Genomic DNA, 7,183 nt, shown 5'->3' on the forward strand with positions numbered 1-7,183 from the left:
ATACTTTGTTATTCAAACCAGGGGGTTTGTTTGCATTAAATGTCATTATCCATTTTTGCTCGGCAGCTTCTGTGTAGTTCACTAAATCACCTCCTCTACTCTGAACGAATAAAATTTCCATGACCAGAAATTTAAATGTGTGGTTGGAATCTTTATTCATAATATGTACAGCAAGGGCACTAGTCTCTTTTTTATTTGTAATGTACCTGTAGTGTTCCAGTATTCTGTCCTTAAGCTGTCTGTTGGTCTTGCCAACGTAGAATGAAAAACATGACACACAATAGGCAAAATAAACTATATTTGATGTCTTACAGTCTGCATAGTGGGTACTGTAAAAATTAAAACCTATATGTGGATGTGTGAAACTCATGCCAGTGTGAATGTGTGTGCATGCCATACAACCTCTACAGGCATAAGTGCCTGTCCTATCTGACTTATACGGAGTGTTAGCTACATGAGATCTATAACATAGATGGCTCCTAAGGGTTTTATTGTTATGAAAAATGAAATTCAGTCAATCAGTTATATCTTTTAATCCATCAACCTTGGAGAGAATGCCCCAGTTTCTATTAATAACCTCACAAATACTACTGATGTTACTAGCAAAGGTCAGGGGCATCCTCAGTTTGTAATCTGGTATAGATCTGGATGGACCTGTATCATTCAACTCCAGACCTGCTTCATTCTGTGAAATAGAAATAGGTTTAAAATATGGTTTACAGCGATCACCCCTATTTCTCCAAGCCTCCGTTATGCAGCTATCAATCAGCTTGCTGTTATAACCTTTATCTAAAAACTCCAATTTCAAGGTAGGAAAGGCATCCTTTAATATTGTGTCATCATTGTGTAGTTGCATTATATTAAAGACTTGCCCTTTTACCACATTACATTTGGTGTGATTGGGGTCCATACTTGTATTCTGTAAATAATTATTTTTCTAATAGGCTTCCTAAAGAGACTGGTCTTAATGTTTCTAAGTTCATCTTTAGTCATCCTCACATCCAAAAAATCTATTGTATTCATAGAATACTTATGTGTAAGTCTTAGAAAAGTTGTAGTCGGAATAATAAAGCCAATAAAATCATTTAACTCGACCTCTGTTCCTGTCCACAATAAAAAAATGTTGTCAACAAACCTAGTGTACCAGCTTATATGTTTGTTGTAAAGCTCATTGGATAGAATAAAGCTACTTCTCTCGCATTATCTATTCTCCAATGGTTCAGTATAACCGTGAACAATGATTCCACATCTAAGGTTACAAAAAAACAACAATCAGTATTTTTTAAAAAACCTAGTGTTTACATTCCCCCTAGTAATGCAATTATTGAGACTTTTATTGATGTTTGTGACAAACAGATCAGATAAGTTTTATTGTCCAATATTGGTTTTAAACAACAGTTTTATAATTTATCTAGCCTTGAACATACAGCTGTAAATGGATTGAAAAGTATGACTTCACTAGAGATTCAACCAGCAGATAAGGGAGGGGTTACTGTAGTCATAGACAAAGATTTATATCTTAATCAAATGCATATTTTGTTGAATGATACTAGAACATATCAACGTGTTACACTGAGTACAGTCAAAGGCATTATAGACAAGATAGCCTTTCTGATTTTCAATCTATTAATTACTAATATGATCAATGAGCCATTGTTCGACTATTTTTCTGTTGATCATCCAATCATACCCATTATGTACAGACTACCCAAGGTACATAAATGCCTGCAGACACCTCCAATGCACCCAATAGTGTCCGGTAGAGGATTGGCCACAGAACCAGTATCTATATTTGTTGAAAAGAATTTACATCAAATGTTAGATGGCTGTGAGAGTATCCTTAGAGACACTAAAATGTTTTTAGAAACACTAAGCTTGAAATGGGCCCATATATCCACTGATTGTTGTTTTTTTTGTAACCTTACATGTGGAATCATTGTTCACGGTAATACCGAACCATTGCAGAATAGATAATGTGAGAGAAATATTAAAGATAGCAGGTTACACATCCAAGTGTGAGCTGATATGTGCTTTATTAGATATTATTTTGACCAGCAATGTCTTTATGTTTGATAATGATTATTTTATCCAGAAGGTTGGTGTAGCGATGGACATAGCTTGTGCCAACAGCTACACCAACCTTGCTCTGGTACATTGGGAGTGCAGCTTTATTCTATCCAATGAGCTTTACAGCAAACATATAAGCTGGTACACTAGATTTGTTGACTACATTTTTTTTATTGTGGACAGGAACAGAGGTTGAGTTGAATGATTTTATTGGCTTTATTAATCAGACTACAACTTTTCTAAGACTTATGCATAAGTATTCTATGGATATAATTGATATTTTGGATGTGAAGATGAAAGATGAACTTAGAAACATTAAGACAAGTCTCTTTAAGAAGCCTTTTAGAAAAAATATTTATTTACACAATACAAGTATGCACCCCAATCACACCAAACATAATGTGGTAAAAGGGCAAGTCTTTAGAATAATGAGACTACACAATGATGACACAATATTAAAGGATGCCGTTCATACATTGAAATTGGATTTTCTACATAGAGGTTATAACAGCAAGCTGATTGATAGCTGTATAACGGAAGCTTGACAAAATAGGGGTGATCGCTGTAAACCATATTTTAAACCTATATCTATTTCACAGAATGAAGCTGGTCTGGAGTTGAATGATGCAGGTCCATCCAGATCTATTACCAGATTACACATTGAGGATGCCCCTGACCTTTGCTAGTAACATCAGTAGTATTTGTGAGGTTATTAATAGAAATTGGGTCATTCTCTCCAAGGTTGATGAATTAAAAGATATAATTGATGATCGACCGAATTTCACTTTTCGTAACAATAAAACCCTTAGGAGCCATGTATGTTATAGATCTCATGTAGCTAATACACAGTATAAGTCAGATAGGACCGGCACTTATGCCTGTAGAAGTTGTATGGCATGCACACACATTCACACTGGTATGAGTTTCACACATCCACATACAGGTTTTAGTTTTTACAGTACCCACTATGCAGATTGTAAGACATCAAATGTAGTTTATTTTGCCTATTGTGTGTCATGTTTTTCATTCTACGTTGGCAAGACCAACAGACAGCTTAAGGACAGAATATTGGAACACTACAGGGACATTAGAAATAAAAAAGAGACTAGTGCCCTTGCTGTACATATTATGAATAAAGGTTCCAACCACACATTTAAATTTCTGGTCCTAGAAATTTTATCTATTCAGAGTAGAGGAGGTGATTTAGTGAACTACACAGAAGCTGCCGAGCAAAAATGGATAATGACATTTAATGCAAACAAACCCCCTGGTTTGAATAACAAAGTATCTGAAGCTGTTTTTAAAAGCTAAACCTTTGAAACATCAATATGCTACTGTTGTATTATTTTCTGCATGTTTTATTTAAGCATTAATGGGGGATAATAAATTAATACATATTTGTAGTTTTATATTACTGCATAGGTGTTGTCATATTTTAGAATACATATGGCTGTTATACTAGCTTATTATCAGTTTTAGCCATATTTTATCCTTTTATATTTTTGTAGGATTAGATATTTTTTATTTTTACATTTCTTGTATTTTTGTATTTTTTACACTTTTAGAGTCATAGGTTTTATAAATTGATACATGAATACACGTATACTTTTTAATATGCTTTTGTACATTTTGATTGCTTAGTGGAATGTTAGCCTTAATACTTTTAGGTACTATGTAATTTAAAATTTCAAAAGTAGATTGTCTGTTAATTGAAGTGATTATAAATTTGGTAGATTGATTTTGAATGTTGTCTGATGAAGGGGTTGGGTCCCTGAAATCGCTTACTACTGAATAAACTCTTTTGCTGTGGTACGGCTGGTATTTCTGCCATTTGAACTTATGTAGCTCGTCTATTTACCAGCACTGGCTTATCACCTGACCCAGTTAAACAAGCAGCCATTTTTGAGATGCCAAGTCCAGACAATGTCCAAGCCGTACAGCATTTTCTTGGTATGGTTAACTATTTAGGCCAGTTTATTCCTACCATTAGTGAGTTATCAGCACCTTTGAAAGAGCTGGCATGCAAAAATGTTTCCTGGTCATGGTTGGAACAGCACCAGAGAGTATTTGACAATGTTAAGAAGAAAATTTCCAGTCCACTTACATTGCGATACTATGATATCAATAAACAAGTTATTCTTTCTTGTGATACTTCAAAGTTTGTTCTAGGTGCAGTTATTGTCCAGGAAGGCAGGCCTGTTGCCTATGCATCTCAAACTCTTACCCAAACTGAAATGCAATGTGCTTAGATTGAAAATGAACTTTTGGTTATTGCCTTTGCATGTTCTAAGTTTCATGATTATATTTATGGCTGTGCTATCCAGATTGAGACTGATCATCAACCTCTAGTCACTATTCTAAAGAAGCCTAAGCATAGAGCTCCAGCAAGACTGCAAAGAATGTTGCTCAGATTACAAAAGTACAACGTCAAAATGGTCTACACTAAAGACAAACTTCTTTATCTGGTTGATACCTTATCCAGCTCACCCAGAAACACTACAGAACAGCTCGATGCAGAAAATATTGACTTTGATGTCATGGAAGTGCGTAATTTTCTACCATGAGACTAGATGAGCTGAGAGATCATACAATGACTGATCCAGTTTTGTAAAAGCTCAACCATTTCATATCAGATGGCCATCAAAGCAATTTTGTGTACTGCCTGAAGTGCAACCCTATTTTTCTTATAGTGATGAGCTGTTTATGGAAGAAGGTATCATTTTCAAAGATCCTAAAGTTGTTGTTCTTACTTTCTTACAACATGAGCATATCCAGATTTTGCATTGTGGCCACCCAGGTTCTGATTTTACCAAAAGAAGGGTGAGAAGACTAGTACTTTGGCCTTTTCTATCAAAAGTCATTGATAAAGTGCTTTCTTCTTGCTTAATGTGTGCAATAGTACTAAACCGCATTTGCAAAGCAAGACACTTCAGCTAAGCCAAATTCCTGAACTACCTTTGTGTACTGTAGCTACTGACTTATTTGAGTGGAACAGTCAGCATTATTTAGTGTTGGTAGACTCTCAAATTGGTTTGAAATTGCTTTGCTACCTAACCTAATGTCTAGTACTGTCATCACAAAGTTGAAATGTCACTTCTCAGTGCTTTGTAGTCCACTGAGTTATATCTGATAATGGTACCCAGTTTACCAATCAATTGTTATAGAGATTTATGAAAGAGTAGGACTTTGTCCATATTAGTAGCAGTCCTGAATATCCACAGTCAAATGGTCTGGCTGAATGTGCAGTACAGAGTGCAAAGCAATTACTAGAGAGGTCAAAGCATGATGATACTGACATCTTTTTGAATTTACTCAATCTCAGAAACATACCGCCGTGACAATTTACTTGGCTCACCTGCTCAGAGACTTCTATCTAGGCAAACTAGAACAACCTTGTCTATCAGTTCCAGCTTACTGGTGCCTATTACTAAAAACAATAGAGGAATCAAACCCCAGTAATTTAAAAATAGATCTTTTCAGAAGTGCAGTTATGACAAAAAAAGCAGATTTCTTCATCTGTTGGAAAAAGGAGGGACAGTGAGGAGGCAGACAGTAAAAGGCTTCGACCGAATAGATCAAGTGACAGGTATATGTGCCGAGCCAATATCCTACCTAGTAGAATCTGACAGTATGGAATACAGGAAAAACTGCAGACATCTTCTTCCTTTATCAGAACTGATATCACAGCATCGTACATGTGATACAGACTCTAGATCTCAGAGCAATCCAAACAATGTTATAATTGTTGGACGTGTCTCAATACCAATTCCTATTCTTATTGATGTCCCTGATGTCCCCAAAGATGAACATTCTGTAAAGACAGTCTTTGTTACGAAATCTACTTCCAATTTTTATATCATATGATTTGGTAGTATTTCTAGGCCCAGTGAAATACGAAGCAACCTGGACGTGATTATTTCATATGTATCTAGTTTTGTACAATTTCATGTCAAAAGATTATTTCTGTACAATTGCATGTCCAATCGATGTTATTATTGTATAAGCAATTTCTCAGAGAGGGAGGATGTAGAACAGAGTGTGTGTTATGACTTTAAGAAGCATTTTCAGATGCAGTGTATGCATAAAAAAACTGAGCATGTGCAGGCAGCAGAGCCATTTTGAGAGAACAGCCAGAGTGAGAGCATGTATGAGTGTGGCAGTCAGACTGTTTATAAGTTTATTTAAGTTTAAGTTACAAAGCCTCATTCCTGATGTGTTTGTGTATAATAAAGCTACTTGAACAGAACCCATGACTGTTCATCTGTTTTATCCTGACCAGATGAGCGACAGGGAATATCTTAGATCAGTGACAAATATGCTACCAAAGTACTTGTATCTGGCAAGAATATGCTTAGCAGTGTAGACAGCAGCCCACCATAGGAGGTCATATGCTTATCATGTTATATCATTTTTTACAAAAACATGGTATGAAAAAACAATACAAGCTTGGGAAACTTATACACATAGCAGATGCATTAGGCATAGCACAGATACAGCACTGTTAGTAAGATATAGGTCAGCAAGACCTAAATATGCGAAGAGTTGTTTCCCAAATACCAGTCTGTACTGTATTAAAATAACTCAAAACCTGTATTCAAAGTGAAAATGGATTCCAATTGTTTCATGATGTTATTTTGTCAGGTTGGCCAGTTAATTCATTAACAACAGCTAATTTTCTAAACAGAGATGGATTGTCAACACTCCAGTGTTTGTTTAAAGGAGATACAGTAATACTTTATTCACATATAAGAAAAGATGCCCCTAGAAGAATCCACAAATTACAGCTATTTATGAAGAAATGCACTGTTGTGGGATGACAGAGTAAATAGAAGAGATGGTCAGAAGCTATGAAACATGTAATTTGTGCCAAAATCAAAACCAAAAGGAAGAACTTATCCCAAATGAAATGTTGCCTTTGCCATAGATAAAGGTTACTGTAGACTTGATTCAGCACAACAAATCACCCACTTTGATGTGTTTTGACTATTACTTTCTACAACTCATATAATTTCAGGAATTGTGCAGCTGAAAGGTACTACTTGAAATGTCTTTACTGCCATCTCATTCATAACTGCTATTTTATTGAATCATAGTACTGAATTTATGGTATCCAGTG

The sequence above is a fragment of the Protopterus annectens genome, chromosome 9.part0 (assembly GCF_019279795.1).
Source record: "Protopterus annectens isolate FY-2018-M chromosome 9.part0, PAN1.0, whole genome shotgun sequence".
Lineage (NCBI taxonomy): Eukaryota > Metazoa > Chordata > Ceratodontiformes > Protopteridae > Protopterus > Protopterus annectens.